At 41.8% G+C, this 20,414-nt stretch overlaps 1 protein-coding gene across 1 annotated transcript in view; it reads left to right on the forward strand.

The window, feature by feature from the left end:
* jade2 (jade family PHD finger 2) overlaps window positions 1-20,414 on the forward strand; it is a 133,906-nt gene that overhangs the window by 40,993 nt on the left and 72,499 nt on the right. The gene's annotated exons all lie outside the window — the stretch shown is intronic.

Raw genomic sequence — 20,414 nt, forward strand, 5'->3', positions numbered from 1 at the left:
CGTCCATGTTTTAGTACTTATCTGCCCGTGTTGTAGTACTTAAACGTCCATGTCGTAGTACTTAAACGTCCATGTTGCAGTATTTAAACATCCATGCTGTAGTACTTACATGTTGTACTATTTAAACGTCCATGTTGTAGTACTTAAACCCCCATGTTGTAGTACTTAAACCCCCATGTTGTAGTACTTATCTGGCCATACTGTAGTACTTATCTGGCCATATTGTAGTAATTATCTGGCCATATTGTAGTACTTATCTGGCCATGTTGTAGTATTTGAATGTCCATGTTGTAGCACTTAACTGTTGATGTTGTGGTACTTAAACATCCATGTTGTACTATTTTATCGTCCATGTTGTAGTACTTGCATGTCCATGTTGTTGTACTTAAACGTCCATGTTTTAGTACTTACATGTCCATGTTGTAGTACTTATCTGCCAATGTTGTAGTACTTAAACCTCCCTGTTGTAGCACTTATGTCCATGTTGTAGTACTAAAACGTCCACGTTGTAGTACTAAAACGTCCACGTTGTAGTACTAAAACATCCACGTTGTAGTACTTGAACCTCCATGTTGTAGTACTTGAACCTCCATGTTGTAGTACTTAAATGTCCATGTTGTAGAACCTAAACATACATGTTGTAGAACTTAAACGTCCATGTTGTAGTACTTAAACGTCCATGTTGTAGTACTTAAATGTCCATGTTGTAGTACTTAAATGTCCATGTTGTAGTACTTAAACGTCCATGTTGTAGTACTTAAATGTCCATGTTGTAGTACTTAAACGTCCATGTTGTAGTACTTAAACGTCCATGATGTAGTACTTAAATGTCCATGTTGTAGTACTTAAACGTCCATGATGTAGTACTTAAACGGCCATGTTTTAGTACTTAAACGTCCATGTTGTAGTACTTAAACGGCCATGTTTTAGTACTTAAATGTCCATGTTGTAGTACTTAAACGTCCATGATGTAGTACTTAAACGTCCATGTTTTAGTACTTAAACGGCCATGTTTTAGTACTTAAATGTCTATGCTGTAGTACTTAAACGTCCATGTTGTAGTACTTAAATCAATCAATCAATCAATCAATCAATCAATGTTTATTTATATAGCCCTAAATCACAAAAGTCTCAAAGGGCTGCACAAGCCACAATGTCCATGTTGTAGTACTTAAACGTCCATGTTGTAGCACTTGTATGTCCATGTTGTAGTACTTAACTGTTGATGTTGTAGTACTTAAACATCCATGCTGTAGTACTTACATGTCCATGTTGTACTATTTTATCGTCCATGTTGTAATACTTACATGTCCATGTTGTAGTACTTAAACGTCCATGTTTTAGTACTTATCTGCCCGTGTTGTAGTACTTAAACGTCCATGTTGTAGTACTTAAACGTCCATGTTGCAGTATTTAAACATCCATGCTGTAGTACTTACATGTTGTACTATTTAAACGTCCATGTTGTAGTACTTAAACCCCATGTTGTAGTACTTAAACCCCCATGTTGTAGTACTTATCTGGCCATACTGTAGTACTTATCTGGCCATATTGTAGTAATTATCTGGCCATGTTGTAGTACTTATCTGGCCATGTTGTAGTACTTATCTGGCCATGTTGTAGTATTTGAATGTCCATGTTGTAGCACTTAACTGTTGATGTTGTGGTACTTAAACATCCATGTTGTACTATTTTATCGTCCATGTTGTAGTACTTACATGTCCATGTTGTTGTACTTAAACGTCCATGTTTTAGTACTTACATGTCCATGTTGTAGTACTTATCTGCCAATATTGTAGCACTTATATGTCCATGTTGTAGTACTAAAATGTCCACGTTGTAGTACTAAAACGTCCACGTTGTAGTACTTAAATGTCCATGTTGTTGTACTTGAACCTCCATGTTGTAGTACTTGAACCTCCATGTTGTAGTACTTAAATGTCCATGTTGTAGAACCTAAACATACATGTTGTAGAACTTAAACGTCCATGTTGTACTATTTAAACGTCCATGTTGCAGTATTTAAACATCCATGTTGTTGTACTTACATGTCCATGTTGTAGTACTTTTAAGCAATGTAAAATAATTGTGAGGTATACAAATGTGTAAGCCTTATAACCCGGTGCGCCTAATGTACGGCATAACTCTGGTTGTGCTTACCGACCTCGAAGCTATTTTATTTGGTACATGGTGTAATGATAAGTGTGACCAGAAGATGGCAGTCACACATAAGAAGTACGTGTAAACTGCAAGATGACGGCAGTAAACAACACCAAAACTTTAAATGTTCCATTGAGATTATAGAACATTACACACGGCGCTCAAAAATCTGTCAAAATGTTTTCAGTACGACTTTGGTAAGTTATGAAGCCACACCGCTTGATGGATTGTCGGTGTATTCAACATACGAGTATTATTATGGTGTGTGTATAAGGTAAGACGTATTATCAACTCTTCTTACCTTCTGGTACCTGCTGATGTGTATTTGGGATCTGCATAAGTCCTGAAAATGTGCGCGGGTCCGCCATTGTAGTCCGTGCCGACACCGTAGTAGATAAGCGTGTTCTTTTTCTCTATCTTCTTGTTATGGTACATTCATCCTCCGCTGTTGCCATTTCTAATATGAAGTAGTGTAAAGTTCTTACTTATATCTGTCAGTAGGCTCGCTATGGAAGCGCTAAAACATACCGGTGTAGTGAGTATACATTATTCACCCAAGGAACTTTAGTTATTAGAGAGTTCCGGTCGGACGTTTTTCACGGGACACATTTCCGACGTTGTTGTTGCAGTAGTGAGCCACGAATGGTCTGGAAAATACGGTATTTACAATAATAACAATTTAGTGAAGTAACCACTCAATAATAACCACTGCTCTAGCACCATTCCTGTTTTCTTTTTACTGCAGTGCTCACACAACATTGTGGAGACGTTGTTTCCTTGTTTTCTTCATATGTGGGAATCTAACGCACGCAATGACAACCTGTCATTGCTCATTTTCATCTCTTCTTTTTGTTGAAAAAATACAAGTTGTCCATCTTGGCAGATACATGCTCTGTACGAAGCGACTTTTTTATCAACAAATTATAAACAAACAGGAAATAAACAACGCTTTAATAGCAATGTTCCAAACCAACCAACCTGCACAACAACTTCCTGTGTGTGTGTGCAACGACTTCCTGTTTGGGTGTGTAATGACTTCCTGTGTGTGCGTGCGTGCGTGTGTGTGTGTGTGTGTGTGTGTGTGTGTGTATGGGATTAAAAGTGAGAAAGACAAGAGAACAGAGAAAAGTGTCTCTTTTTTATCTGTGCCAGCTCCAACACTTCGAGCAATGTCATTAGAAGTAGTTCAAATTAAGGGGAACTGCACTTTTAAAAAAAAAAAATGTTGCCTGTAGTTCACAATAATTATGAGACAAAAAGAAGACAAAAATGTTTTTTTTTGTGTTTTTTTTTGCATACTAATTTGTAAAAATCAACTCCTTCTTGGTGGCTGCTAATGGGAGCAATCCATTCTGCCGCTAAATCACTTTAAAAATGTTTTAAAAAAACGTCAACAATATTTTAATTTACGTTCTGTAAACCTGTATAATAACCAAACTGTAGTGACATTGTTATTATAGGAGCGAACACTGAGGAACTCTTTTTTTTCTATTTTTGTAACTAGAGATGTCCGATAATGGCTTTTTTGCCGATAGCCGACATTCCGATATTGTCCAACTCTTTTAATTACCGATTCCGATATCAACCGATACCGATATATACAGTCGTGGAATTAACACATTATTATGCCTAATTTTGTTGTGATGCCCCGCCGGATGCATTAAACAATGTAACAAGGTTGTCCAAAATAACTAAACTCAAGTTATGGAAAAAAATGCCAACATGGCACTGCCATATTTATTATTGAAGTCACAAAGTGCATTATTTTTTTTAACATGCCTCAAAACAGCAGCTTGGAATTTGGGACATGCTCTCCCTGAGAGAGCATAAGGAGGTTGGGGGGGGGCGGGGTTTAGGGTAGGGGGTAGCGGGGTGTGTATATTGTAGCGTCCCGGAAGAGTTAGTGCTGCAAGGGGTTCTGGGTATTTGTTCTGTTGTGTTTATGTTGTGTTACGGTGCGGATGTTCTCCCAAAATGTGTTTGTCATTCTTGTTTGGTGTGGGTTCACAGTGTGGCGCATATTTGTAACAGTGTTAAAGTTGTTTATACGGTCACCCTCAGTGTGACCTGTATGGCTGTTGACCAAGTATGCATGGCATTCACTTGTGTGTGTGAAAAACCGTTGATATTATGTGATAGGGCCGGCACGCAAAGGCAGTGCCTTTAAGGTTTATTGGCGTTCTGTACTTCTCCCTACATCCGTGTACCACTCCGTACAGCGGCGTTTTAGTCATAAATTTTACTTTTTGAAACCGATACCGATAATTTCCGATATTACATTTTTTTAAAGCATTTATCGGCCGATAATATTGGCAGTCCGTTATTATCGGACATCTCTAGTTGTAACACATCGTCTTGGGACAGTATGCTAAGACATTAGCCGTAAGATAGCTACAGCAAGGGGTCAGCTAGCTTTTGCGTCACCAGCTGAATCGCTTTTGAGTTTGTAATGCACAACACAATGCGATAGGACACTAATCTGTACTGACTGAAAAACATTAACAGTCATATTACAGTATTTGTAAAGTATTTAATGTTTTGTTTGTACACAGCTAGCTCGACAGTATGTATTGTAGTGTACGGTGATGTGCTGCATGTATCATGATGAATATTATAGTGACTCACTTAATGGACAGTTGTCGTTTTAGTCCAGCTGCCCGGGGGAATTTTTTACAAGTTGACTTTGGGTAAGCACTCCATTTATATTTGCATAGTTTGACTCCAAATTCCACATTTATACAGTCAAGTCACGTGGAACTCACTCTATCAACTTCTGTCTGGTCCAACGTTTCACCCTCTTCTTCGGGCTCACTTCTATAAGCAAGATTAGAACACACACGTTTGTTTGTGGAAGTAGGAACACACAGTTGTTGCCGGAAGTTAGAAGTGTGTTGCTATGGAAACGGATATATATTCGCTGAGGAAAGAAGTTCCGGCAATGCTTAAAATGACCAAAAATAAGGTAAATATTGAACATATTACATATTGTCATGAACGTGTCTGTTACTACATTATATATATATATATATATATATATATATATATATATATATATATATATATATATATATATATATATATATATATATATATATATATATTTAAATATATATTTAAATATATATATATATATATAAATATATATATATATATATATATATATTTAAATATATATATATATATATATATTTAAATATATATATATATATATATATTTAAATATATATATGTATATATATATATTTAAATATATATATGTATATATATATATATTCCTAATGAGCTAATATTTGCGAAAAAATAACAAAGTTTACCAGTTCGAACGTTAAGAAGCTTGTCTCTTCAACCTATATTCAATTGAATAGACTGCAAAGGATTTGCAAATCATTGTATTCTGTTTTTATTTCCGATTTACACAACATGCCAACTTCACTGGTTTTGGGGTTTGTATTAATGTTCATATGTTTTGAATATGTTAACATTTGTGGAAACATTGCAGATTAAATATTAAAACATGTTTTTAAAAAAAAAAAAAAGTCTAATTAACCAATAATGTAATGACCACCTGGTCTTGGGCCCTCTGTTGAAGACCTGTGGACTACAAAAAATATCCTGACAAAATACATTTTATGTTATTTTCAACAAGCTTGTTAAAACAGCAATGGACATCCTTGGAGAAAGTTGTCCCAGAAGAGCTTGTGATGACAGCATCAGTGGTACTTGAAACAACAGCTCGTTTTCTCAAAAGGCAAGCAGACCTTTCACCACTTATACACCCCACCCCCACCCCTCATCGGAGGAAGGAAGGAAGGCGATGTAAAAGCGAGGGAGGCGAGAGGCACTCAAAAGAAAATGATTTCCTTCTTTTTCCTCTCAAAGGGAAATGTCACATCCCAGAAACCAATCACGTCATTCAGCATGAACAACACGTCTTTTTTACACCTTTCAATCATCATCGTCATCGTCATCATGAGCCGCCACCTGCCGCGCGCTCGCCACGCCAAGGCACATCCCAGCTTGACTGAGCGACATGTTCAAAGACACCTAACAAAGTAGGAAAAACATATGTTGCAGGCGTCAAAGGACACATGCTGATATAACAACTCTGTGAAAACGGTTTCAGTTATCCTCAGTGATATCATTAATGATATCATTAATGTCACTGAATTATCTTCAAAAACATGAGAGTCAAAAAACGGAATATTAGTGTTGAGAGGATAGATACCAAAAGTATCGTGAACCTGATACTTCTTCGATATTGGCATCAGTTCTAGTATCACAATATAATAATATTAATAATGAATGAGATTTATATAGCACTTTTTTCTAGTGATTAAAAGCACGTGACACTGAGAAGCTATCATTCATTCACACATTGATGATGGTAAAATACATTTATTATTATTAATAGTAATAATAATAATAAACACACTGATGGTGGTAATATACATTTATTATTATTTATAATAATTATAATAATAAACACACTGATGGTGGTAAGATACATTTATTATGATTATTGTTAATAATGATAATAAACACACTGATGGTGTAAGATACATTTATTGTGATTATTATTATTAATAATAAATACATTGATGGTGGTAAGATACATTTATTGATAATTATATTAATAATGATTGTAAACACACTGATGGTGGTAAGATACATTTATTAATAATAATAAACACGCTGATGTGGTCAGATATATTTATTATTAATGATAATAAACACTATGATGGTGGTGAGATACATGTGTTAATAATAATAAACACATTGATTGTGGTAGTTTAGATTTAATAATAACAATAAACTCACTGATCGCTTTGATCTACATGTAATATAATATTAAACAGCATAATGGTGGGAAGCTACATCTATTAATATGAATAATAAACACACTTATGTTGGTAAGATACATGTATTATTATTAATAATAATGCTATTAATGATAAATACACTGATGGTGGTAAGATACATTTGTTATTTTTAATAATAAACACACTGATGGTAGTAAGATACATTTATTAATAATAATATTAAACACACTGACGGGGGTCATCTACATTTTATGTAGATGACTGATGGTGGTAAGATCAATTTATTAATGATAATATACACATTTATTCTGGTCATTTAAATGTAATAATAACAAACACACTGATTGTTTTAATCTACATTTAATATAACATTAAACACCTCGATGGTGGTAAGCTACATTTATTAATATTAATAATAAACACACTTTTTTTCTCTCTCCTTTCAGCCTGTCTGTCTGTCTCTGGCCTCGTGTGTGTGTGTGTGTGTGTGTGTGTGTGTGTGTGTGTGTGTGTGTGTGTGTGTGTGTGTGTGTGTGTGTGTGTGTGTGTGTGTGTGTGTGTGTGTGTGTGTGTGTGTGTGTGTGTGTGTGTGTGTGTGTGTGTGTGTGTGTGTGTGTGTGTGTGTGTGTGTGTGTGTGTGTGTGTGTGTGTGTGTGTGTGTGTGTGTGTGTGTGTGTGTGTGTGTGTGTGTCTGTCTTAGTCGTCTTACTTGTTATATGTTTGTGCCATATGTCCCTTGTTTGCGTGACCTGAGTGAGGTGGGAGGGTGGGTGGGTGGTTTGGGTTTCAAGGGAAAGGGTGTGAATAATTTACTGACTTTAAAATTGTACTGTTTCGACTTGCACTTTTTTCTGTCTATTTGAAAATGCCAATAAAAAAAGTTGGATTAATAATAAACACACTGGTGGTGGTAAGATACATGTATTAATGATCATAAACACGCTGATGCGGTCAGATACATTTATTATTAATAATGATAATAAACACAATGATGGAGGTGAGATACATGTATTAATAATTGTCATGTCTGTGTTCAGGTTTTTGTTTGGCCATGTGCTGTTTTGTTTTTTGGACACTTCCTTAGTTCCTTGTTTCACTTCCTGGTTTTGTTTGTCACCATAGCAACCATTAGTTTCACCTGTTCCACGCTTGGACTCACACACACCTGTCTCACGTTTTCACAGTCATGTCATGCACCTGTTCACAGTTAGTCACGCACCTGTTTTCACTTTTCATGTCACTATATAGGCTTTTCTGTTTCTGTTGTTCGTCCTGGCTACATCACCCATTCATGCCATGTCCACAGTTCCTTGTCACGTTAGTTCTTGTTTCATCTCTTGTCACGTAAGTTTTTGTTTGTTTAATGTTCATAGTTCTCCGCCATTGTGCGCGCCCTTTGTTTTCCTAGTCAAGTTTTTTACCTCCTCTGTGAGCGCCTTTTGTTTGTACCTTTTGTTTGAGTTTATAGTAATAATTAAACTATGTCTTTACCTGCACGCCACGTCCGTTCCAATTCTTTTGCACCACGGGAGAGCAAACCACGCCACAGACCTAGTTTTGACAGATGTCGCCAGCATAAGAGCTCTCCCGCAAAAAATTTGGACCATTTTGACGAGGCAACGTGGGAGGTCCTCCGCGCGATGGAGGAAGAGACACTCCGCCATTCCCCCATGGAGCGCAGGGATCTCATGTGGGGTCCGACCGGCAAACTGGTGCCGATCAGCTCCCTTTGGCCCGGGGACGTTGGCACGTCATCCCTGTCCCGGAAGCGGCGCTCCAGACCGAGGATGTCAGGGAAGGTGAGCGGACAGCACGCTGCGCTCCTGCAGGCTCCTCCCCCTCCGGGCGGAAATGGAAATCAGCCAGCCTGGCAGCTCAAGGAGCACTCCACAGACCTGGAGATTGTTTTCCCAAATTCTTTACCGGTTCAATCCAAGCCACCCAAATTCCATGCCCCGCCCCCCAGGACTCATGCCACGCCCAAGTCAGAAATTTTTTTTTCACCCACAAAAGCCCAGGTGGGGGGTAAAGAAAGACATTTTGGACAATTTAGAGGGGAGGATTCTGCCCTCCTCCTGAACCCCCTCCGCCCACCCCAAAAGACGGTTCCAGACCGCGGGGAGCGCGTCTGGTATCCGCTCCTTGAGGGGGGGGCTAGGGCTGGGAATTGTTCAGGTGGGGTGGCTCAGCATCGTCACGCCAAGCCACAGCCTCCAGCACGACCACCACCACCTGTCTTTCGACCTGCCAAGCCACAGCCACCAGCACGACCCTCACCACCAGTCTTTCGTCACGCCAAGCCACAGCCTCCAGCACGACCCCCACCACCTGTCTTTCGACCTGCCAAGCCACAGCCACCAGCACGGCCGCCACCACCAGTTTTTCGACCATGCCAAGATCCACCTGCTCCACGCCCAGCTCCACGCCAAGCGCCACCAGTACCTGCTCCACGCCAAGCGCCACCAGTACCTGCTCCACGCCAAGCGCCACCAGTACCTGCTCCACGCCAAGCGCCACCAGTACCTGCTCCACGCCAAGCGCCGCCAGTACCTGCTCCACGCCAAGCGCCGCCAGTACCTGCTCCACGCCAAGCGCCGCCAGTACCTGCTCCACGCCAAGCGCCGCCAGTACCTGCTCCACGCCAAGCGCCGCCAGTACCTGCTCCACGCCAAGCGCCGCCAGTGGCTGCCCCACGACGCCAAGCGCCGCCCGTGGCTGCCCCACGACGCCAAGCGCCGCCCGTGGCTGCCCCACGACGCCAAGCGCCGCCCGTGGCTGCCCCACGCCGCCAAGCGCCGCCCGTGGCTGCCCCACGCCGCCAAGCGCCGCCCGTGGCTGCCCCACGCCGCCAAGCGCCGCCCGTGGCTGCCCCACGCCGCCAAGCGCCGCCCGTGGCTGACCCACGCCAAGACCAAAGCCAAGACCAAGAACCGCCAAGTGACCAAGACCCGCCAAGTGACCAAGACCAAGAACCGCCAAGTGACCAAGAACCGCCAAGTGACCAAGACCAAGACCCGCCAAGTGACCAAGACCAAGACCCGCCAAGTGACCAAGACCAAGACCAAGTCCAAGCACCGCCACGCCAAGACCAACCACGCCAAGACCAACCACGCCAAGTCCAAGACCAAGACCCACGCTGCCAAGACCATGACCCACGCTGCCAAGACCAAGACCGCCAAGGCCAAGACCACCCACGCCAAGACAAAGACCCCCCACGCCAAGCTTCGCCGCCTGACGCACCAAGCCAAGCTTCGCCGCCTGACGCACCACGCCAAGCTTCGCCGCCTGACGCACCACGCCAAGCTTCGCCGCCTGCCACGACAACGCGCCCACCTCCTCGTCGGCCAAGGATGTGGCCTTTCCATGGGCGTCCGCCACGCCAGGTGCGCCGACCTCCTCGTCTGCCACGAATGTGGCCATTCCCGGGTCGCCCACCTCGTCAGGTACAGCGGCGATCTACGCGTCGCCGCCACCTGATCCTGCCCCGGTGGATTCGGGGACACCTGGTCTGGCGACCCACCGCCATGTCCCCCTCCCCCCCTCCCATGACTCTTGATCCTGTTTTTTGTTTTTGGACATCTGGGATCTGTCCGTAAGGGGGGGGTTCTGTCATGTCTGTGTTCAGGTTTTTGTTTGGCCATGTGCTGTTTTGTTTTTTGGACACTTCCTTAGTTCCTTGTTTCACTTCCTGGTTTTGTTTGTCACCATAGCAACCATTAGTTTCACCTGTTCCACGCTTGGACTCACACACACCTGTCTCACGTTTTCACAGTCATGTCATGCACCTGTTCACAGTTAGTCACGCACCTGTTTTCACTTTTCATGTCACTATATAGGCTTTTCTGTTTCTGTTGTTCGTCCTGGCTACATCACCCATTCATGCCATGTCCACAGTTCCTTGTCACGTTAGTTCTTGTTTCATCTCTTGTCACGTAAGTTTTTGTTTGTTTAATGTTCATAGTTCTCCGCCATTGTGCGCGCCCTTTGTTTTCCTAGTCAAGTTTTTTACCTCCTCTGTGAGCGCCTTTTGTTTGTACCTTTTGTTTGAGTTTATAGTAATAATTAAACTATGTCTTTACCTGCACGCCACGTCCGTTCCAATTCTTTTGCACCACGGGAGAGCAAACCACGCCACAGACCTAGTTTTGACAATAATAATATTAAACACACTGATGGGGTCATCTACATTTTATAATATTTAACTAACTGATGGTAAGATCCATTTATTAATAATATACACATTTATTCTGGTCATTTAAATTGAATAATAACAATAAACACACTGATAGTTTTAATGTACATTTAATATAATATTAAACACATTGATGGTGGTAAGTTACATTTATTATTAATGGTAATAATAAACACACTTATGGTGGTAAGATACATGTGTTATTATTATCATTAAAATAATACTAATAAATACACTGATGGTGGTAAGATACATTTATTAATAATAATAATAATAAACACACTGATGGTGGTGAGCTACATGTATCAATAATAACAAACACACTGATGCTATAGGGATACATGTATTAATAATATTAAACACACTCATGGTGGTAAGATACAATTATTATTAATGATAATAAATACACTGATGTTGCTAAGATACATTTATTAATAATAATAAACACACTGATGGTGGTAAGATACATTTATTAATAATGATAATAAATACACTGATGTTGGTAAGATACATTTATTAATAATAATAATAAATACACTGATGGCGTTAAGATACATGTATTAATAATAGTATTAAACACACTGATGGTGGTAAGACACATTTAATAATGATAATAATAATAATATTAAACACACTGATGATGGTGAGACACATTTATTATAACAATAATAATAAACACACTGATGGTTTTGAGATGCATTTATTAATATTAATATACATTAATTGTTGTGAGATTCATTTATTGTTAATAATGATAACACACTGATGATGGTAAGATGTTCAAATGTAATGTTAGCTTGTAGTTCACGTTTGTGTCGCTGTGCCTTTAAGAATTTGTTTAGGTGCGAAGCATAACTTAATTTCCATAATGTCTGAACACTTAAATATTTGTGTGAATTGACGGATGTGATAGATGAGCATACCTTTGTACTACATGGCAGCCATTACACCAAATACTGATTTTTACATACATACATGCACACACACACACACACACACACACACACACGCACACACACACACACACACACACACACACACACACACACACATACACACTCTCCTTCCGAGCCGTGTGGACATTTGCCATCAGCCAATAGTTGGGGAGACGTGTCAGTGCTGTGACGCACTTGCTAAAATGAATTCCTCTCGCTGAGTGCAAGATGTCATGTGACGCGCTGAGACGAGCCAGGTAGCCATGAAAACCTCTCCCCTTCCTGCCTTTGCAAACGTAATAATACGCACTTTTATCTGATATATTTGGAAGGGACATTTTCAAACAGAAAAGTCTTTTTACCAATAGAAATACTAAAACAATATTTGATGATATTTATATAAAAGATACAATATATTGTCATAGCTATTTCATCATACCACATACATGAAGATATGAAATAATAACTGACCATTATTCATTTTGCAAAGGTAAATTTGTTGTGAAAGTCATCTTTTATATTATTCTGTATTTTTCTATCAAGCAGTGTAATTATAAAGACATGAAAGGTGATGTTTTTACATGTAAAAAGTAGTATTGTGTGCGTGTGATGTCACCTGGCCTTTGATAGCACTTTAGTACAGAGGTGACTCAGCAACGTGTGTGTGTGTGTGTGTGTGTGTGTGTGTGTGTGTGTGTGTGTGTGTGTGTGTGTGTGTGTGTGTGTGTGTGTGTGTGTGTGTGTGTGTGTGTGTGTGTGTGTGTGTGTGCGTGCCTATTACACACATTTGCAGCAATGTGTGTGTGCTTTCCATCCGGTGTGGTACGGTGTGTTGCTGTGCACCTACACGGACGCGAGGGCGTACTTCCTGATTTTTAAATGTCATCCTGCTTGTGTCCTCGTCGCGTGGCTCATGTGAAAGGCGGCAGTGGGCGGAGCCTGTGACGATCCGCCTACTTGTCTCCCGTCCAATAAAAAGCGAAACTGCATTTGAAGAACATGTGCTTCCGTTTCCATTAAAAGCAGGTGACATAACATTGAGTTTTGTGGTACGCCACAAATATTCATAACTTTAAACCAACAAATAATGCAACTAATCAATGCAGTGTTTCCCACACATTCATTTATTTGTGGCGGCCCGCCACGAAATAATTACGTCCGCCACAAATAAAATAAAATAAAATTTTTTTAAAATTTTTAAAAATTTTTTTTTAATTTTTAATTTTTATTTTTGTCCTGTCCAGCTTCTCAGGCAAATCATATAGTTGATGTAGATACCCATATAGGCTGTTCAGATTTACTTTACAACAGAGAAGTGTAGGATACTTCTCTTGTTGCCTTATTTGTATTTGACCACTACTGTGTTTATTTGTTACTGACTGTGGCAGGACACCTCTGCCTCTGTTTCACTTTATATTGCTGGTAAATAATATGGTTGTAGTAGTAGGCTAAAGTTAAATTATTTAGTATGCACTAATTAAAGGGGCAGAGCTTTAAGAGACATTTTAACTTTTATATTTTATAAGATATATTTTTTGTAAGAACCACAATTAATAAATATATTTCAGTGAATAACTTATTGTTCAAATCTGTATATAAATATGTACATAAAGTGTTGTAATTATATTGTAAAATGGATGGATGGATGGATGGACGTTTAAAACAAAACTGTTATTATTAATTAGTAAGTATACATTTTTTGAGCCTTTTTAGAGAAAATCATATCATTGTAGTAAATTATGCAAATTATTCGATGATGTCATGGTGACCACGCCCCCACCGCCACAGGCATCTTGGCAGTTTATGGGAAACACTGCAATGCATAAACCATGTGGATGTTTTTGTTGTCTTGTTTCATTTGATTGTTAGTATAAAGATTGGTGTTATCAATTATATTTGTATATATATTGATTACATTGGTATAGGGTACGGTATACCGGTACTAGTATAGTACCGCGATACTAATGAATCATATTCGGTTCTATACTGCCTCTAAAAAGTACCGGTCCCTCCCCCCTCCCCACGTCGTGTCATTGCTAGTTTTACGAGCACATGAGCATGTTCGGCAGCGCACAATCACGGAGTACTTACAAGCAGACAGTGCGTGTAGACAGAAAAGGGAGAATGGACGCATTTTGGCTTAAACACTAACGATAAAGGTGAAGTTATAACACTGAAACGCCCTCAGGAAGAGGTGCTAGGGTTAGGGACATGGCGCGGTCTGCAGTGTCTTAGCTACTTCTAAATCACTAATCCTCACCTCCATGGCGACGAATAAAGTAAGTTTATTACTAGTATCATCCCTGCAGGACGAGGAATAGCTAAACATGCTTCACTACACACCTTAGCTCACCGGCGTCACAATGTAAACAAACGCCATGGGTGGATCTACACCTGACATCCACTGTAATGATACCAAGTACAAGAGCGTATCTAGTCGATGCTACTATGATCACAGCAATATTTTTTGTCGTCACAAAATCTTTTTTCCTTTTTTAAAAATGTATATTATTGTTACGGCTCAGACTCCTGCCAAAGCCGCTCGTCCGTCTGTGCGCACCTCGGGACACGCCCACGGGTGCGTACATCCAGGGACGCGCCGCGCGCGTCTCCGCCCTGCAGCAGCCACCAGCTGCAATCACTCACCGGAGAGCTGCACACCTGGGACTGATGAGGGCGAGCTAGATAAAAGACCAGTGGACCCGAGGATCGGCGCGGGAACTTAGTTTTCTCATGGTGACCCTACCCTACGTCGCCTGGGCAGTGAGCTGTGCGTCTCACTTTTCCCTGGATCTCCCCCCTGTGTTTTTGGACTGCCTTCCTCGTTCCTGACTCCTCGCTCGCCCCTGGACTTGACGCCCCTCTCAGCCCCGCGGACCCCCGCTTAAATCCCGGATCACCTGCCTGCCCCCTGGACTTCCTCGTCTCTCGTTCAACACTTTGGTAACACACACTTCAGTTAAATTCTACACATAGTCTTACACCACACACAATCTTATTCTAGTTCACACTCCATTTCCTTAGTTTAGTTGTATTGTTTATTATTATTATATATTATACATATATAATAAATACTTGTACATACTCCCCCCTGGTGTCTTTTTGCCGTCACCTCCCCTAGTAAACCATAACAATTATGTTTATAAACTCAGGAAATACGTCCCTGGACACACGAGGACTTAAATTATGACCATTGTATGATCCTGTAACTACTTGGTATCGGATCGATACCCAAATTTGCGGTGTCATCCAAAACTAATGAAAAGCATCCAAACAACAGAAGAATAAGTGATTATTATATTTTAACAGTAGTGCAGATAGAACATGTTAAAAGAGAGAGTAAGCAGATATTAACAGTAAATGAACAAGTAGATTAACAATTCATTTTCTAACACTTGTCCTTAAAAATGTTGAAAAAATAATAGAATGGAAAATGACACAATATGTTACTGCATATGTCAGCAGACTAATAAGAAGACTTTGTTTGCTTACTTAAGGACAAAATTGATACATAGGTTTAAGGTACCGTAAGATTTTTTGTTAAAATAAAGACAATAATGCCATTTTTTGTGGTCTCCTTTATTTAGAAAAGTATCTAAAAGTATCGAAATACATTTTGGTACAGGTAGCAAAATATTGGTATCGGGACAACCCTACATTGGTATAATTGTCGACATTGGTATTGATTAATTACGTTTGCAAAATGATCGACTACATCAGTATAACCGGGGGCGGTATAGCTCGGTTGGTAGAGTGGCCGTGCCAGCAACTTCAGGGTTCCAGGTCCTAGTAACTGGCGTTGTGTCCTTGGGCAAGACACTTTACCCACCTGCTCCCAGTGCCACCCACACTGGTTTAAAAATGTAACTTAGACATTGGGTTTCACAATGTAAAAGCGCTTTGAGTCACTAGAGAAAAGCGCTATATAAAAATAATTCACTTCACACTTCACAACCGTAGATTAAATTGGTGTAACGATTGACTCTGTTGGTATAACGATCGACTACGTTGGTATAAATATCCATTTGTAATAATATGGTAGCTCTGCTGGCGCCTATCTTCTTTTTGTTGCAGTGCCTAGTTTACTGGGTCACGGTGCATAGCCGCCTGCGCGCACACCTGATGGTCATTTCCTCCTGACTACTTAAGCTCTCCACTCCCTTCAGCGCCAGTAGATTTCCTAATGATTCACCCTTCCAGTTGTGTGCATCTCCTCTGCTTTGGCTCCACTCACGCTTCTCGTCCCCCGTTGCTCAGTCCCAGCGTTGCGGTTGTAGTGTTAACTGTTACCCCTCCACACCGTCTTTGTGCTGTTTTCTTACACCATAAGCGTGTATCCTTACTTATTTTTTTGCTCACTCCATTTTGAGTGCTCTTTTTGTTATTATTTGTATTTTATTTTTCTGTTCTGCGGTTGGGTCCGATCCTGACAAATCTACAGAGGAAGAAAGCCTCCACTCTGCGCTCACTGTCTTTGGGCAGACTCTTGATTATCAAGACCACCTGCGGCGTGATTTGACGGCCGCTTTCCGGACGCTGTCGGCCAACGTCGGCACCCTCAGGAAGCGTGGCAATCAGACAAGCGCTGTGAATCATCCGGGGTGAGGTCACGCCGGGAGGGAGACATTCCCACTTCAACAGCGGCTAGTCTTCCCACTCCTCAGTAGCCCACTATTCCCCTCCTTCGTTTCACTGGTGAGTCTCGCTGCTGTGAACAGTTTTATTTATCAGCGCTCATTAGTTTTTCACCAGCAACCTGGTTCCTATTCCACTGACCAGGCTAAGATACTTTTTATCATGAGCCTGCTATTGGACAAATTATCCGCTTGGGCAATGGCGGTTAGTAACAACTCTCGTGCTGTGCGCTCGTCCCTACCTTTGTTTACTAAGGAAATAATGAATGTTTTTGATCACCCCCTTTTTTAGGGGGTGATCAAAAACTCTCTGTTGCCCCATTGACTTTCATATCCTCACTGTAGAGAGCCGATTTGGTGACGCCGCTTTATGCAGACTTTTTAGCAAGGCGTTAAATTGTCACATTAAGAACTGACTTGCTACCCGTGACAAAATTGCTACCCTTGACTGACTGATTAAATTAGCCATTCGTCAAGATTACAGAATTCGCGAGTGGAATAGAGAGGACGATAAGGACGATAGTGTCATGATCCAATGCCTGGATCATGTTTTGTTTAGTTAAAAACTCCCTTAGTACTGTTTCAGCACCCTTGGGTTTGTGTTTTGTTGGTTGCCATGGGTTCTGATTATTTCAGAGAGCTATTTATTCCTGCTTTTTGCCACACTCAGTCTGGCTGTCTTGTTTGCTCATGCAACAAGTTACGTTGGTATACTCTTTGTTTCCCGGTTCAATGCTAAGTTTTCCCGTTAGCTATTTCCTTAGCTTCCCGTGCAATTGGCACGCTTTTCTGTATTTTTGTATTTTGCCTGATTTATGGAAAATAAATCGTTTTCCTACCTGCACACTGCCTCCGGTGTTCTGTCTGCATCTTGGGGAAACGATCCGCGCATTACCATGCGACCCAACAGTAACTGATAGCCGATATTGTCCCTATTCACCCAATGGAGCAATATCGACAGTGGCAGGAGACGACCCCGTAATCGTTCATGCCATAACCACCTCTTCAGCCAATGCAGCTTAGAGGGCAAGTCACCGCTGGTGTGCGAGGTCGTCAACAAAGATTACGCCTCTGTCGCTATTGTGCAAGCCCGGACAGTCACATCTCCAAATGCTCCATTAGTCCCCTAAAACACACTCAAGCTGCTTCTTCTCCTGCAGGGAAACACCAAACAGCCGGTTTTTAATGGCGCGAGCTCTCAAGTCCTGGAAAAAGACTTGAACTTTCAGAGACATTGTAAGGGGTGTGAAGCAGTGTCAATATGATTGCTTTTATTGACTCGGGGGCAGACGATTGCTTCTTGGACTCGGACTTTGTGAAATTGCATAAGATTACTAAAATTAAGCTTTGCTCTCCTGAAGAGGTCCGGTCTTTAAATGGCCGTTTACTGGTGAGGGTGACACTCCAAACTGAGACGTGAGCTTTACAGTAATCGTGTAATCACCATGAAGCGTTACGCTTCTTTATCCTTCCATGTCAGTCTACAACCATTGCATTAGGGTCTTCCATGGCTGATACTGGATAATCCCAGTTTTGATTGGGATAGGACCACCATTTTAAATTTGAGCACCTTTTGCCAAGCTAATTGTTTGCGTTCCGCTGTTCCCTTGACGGCCACGCCTAGCAATGTTGATGAGCTCATTAATTTGTCAGAGGTTACTTGTCGTATATCATGACCTCAAACAGGTATTTAGTAAGGACCGTGCTCAGTCCCTTCCCCCACATTGTTCTTATGACTGGTCCATTAAACTCCTCCCATCGTTACCAGTGGTTAGACTTTATAATGAGTCCGGGCTGGAACAGCATGCATTAAATGACTATATTTCCTTGCCTTTTGCGGCGGATTTCATTGTCAAATCCAGACAAGTGGTCGAGTGGCCACCTCCTACATCAAGGAAGCATTTGCAAAAGTTCTTGCGTTTTGCTAACATCTACAAGCTGAACCTTTGACGAGGCTGACATCCACTAAAGTAACTTTCCGGTGGACCTCAGAAGCTGAGGCCGCCTTTTCCTCGCTAAATTAATTGTTCACTAAAGCACCGATACTTGTGCACGTTGGTCCTGCTTTATAATTTTTTGTTGAGGTTGATGCATCGGATACAGAATTTGCAGCAGTTTTGTCCCAGCGTTTCCTGGTTGACCAGAGGCTACACCCTTGTGCTTTCTTCTTGCGTCTCCTCACAACAGCTGAAAGGAACTATGATGTGGGGAGTAGAGAGCTGCTGGCCATTTTGCGCTACAGGGGTGGAGACACTGGTTGGAGGCAACTGCCACGCCATTCCTGGTCATCACCGATCATAGGAACCTAGCATACATTAAGACTACTCAAAGACTAAACTCTTGCCAAGCACGTTGGTCACTGTTTCTCACACACTTCAACTTCTCTATCACCTACATACCCGACGTGCTCTCCAAAGTTTTCAAACTGGCCATTGAGGAAAGCACTCCGGACACCATCAAACCTGCTGCTGAAGTTATGGGAGCACTACAATGGGAGGTGGAGGGAAGGGTAGCCAGTGCGGCTTCCAAGACTAAGGTCCCTCACAACATTCCTGCTGGCAAGATATTTGTACTGACTGAACTGAGGTCTGAAGTTCTGCAATGGGGACACGCGTCCAAAGTAGCGTGTCATCCTGGCATGAGGTGCATTCTGTGTTTGGTCTCGCAGAGAGTCTGGCGGACGGAAATGAGAAAAGACATCAAGGACTTTGTGAACGCCTGCTCTGCCTGTGCTGGAAAAAAAGCCTCTCCTTGCCCTCCCGCTGGGTTCGTCCACCCTCTGCCTATTCTGTGGTCCCACATAGCCTTAGATTTTATCACAGGCCTTCCAATTTCCTCGGGAAACTCAGTCATACTCAATGTGGGCGACCAGTTTTCTAAGATGGCTCACTTCATTCCCCTGTCGAGACTACCTACTTCCCTCGAGACTGCATAACTCCTGGTCAAGCCTATTTTCTGCCTACATGGTATCCCTCAGAAGCTGGTCTCAGACGGGGACCCCAATTCGCTTCCCAGGTTTGGAAGGCTTTTTGCATAGCGTTGGGAGCCACCCGGAGCCTTTCATCTGGTTATCATCCACTGACCAAAAACCAAATGGAGTGGGCTAACCAGGCCCTGGAGGCAGCACTCCGCTGTGTGTGCCAACTACACCCTTCACCCTGGTTCTCTCACCTCTCTTGGGTGTAGTATGCGTCACCAAATCTGCCCTCTGCTGCAAGGATTCAAAAGTCAATGGAGTATGGAGCTACAGAGAGCTTGCCTTGTTTAAAGTCCAACAGACGGCTGCCGGCTACTCTGCCTTTTAGGAGGTGTTAAAAAACATTTATTATAAAGTTAAAGTTATTTCCTTAGTAAACAAAAGGTAGTGATGAGCGTACAGCAGGAGAGTTGTTACTAACCACCAGGCCTAAGCGGCGGCTTTGTCCGGGAGTTGAAGAAAATTGGGCTCCCAAGGAATGGAAGGAATAGCCGCCGGTGAAGGTGGGAAGGTACCCGTCCCGGTGTGACCTCCTCCGGATAAGTCACAGTGTTCGTCTGATCGACACGCTGGCTGAGGGTGCCTGACTGAGGCGGCTTTCAAATCACACAGCAGCTGGTCGTGATTGTCCCGGGTCTGTCTTAAGCCAGTGAGCGCAGAATGGAGGAGTTCTTTCTTTGCAGGGTCTATGTTGGC

The sequence above is a fragment of the Entelurus aequoreus genome, linkage group LG14, assembly GCF_033978785.1.
Source record: "Entelurus aequoreus isolate RoL-2023_Sb linkage group LG14, RoL_Eaeq_v1.1, whole genome shotgun sequence".
Classification (NCBI taxonomy): Eukaryota; Metazoa; Chordata; class Actinopteri; order Syngnathiformes; family Syngnathidae; genus Entelurus; species Entelurus aequoreus.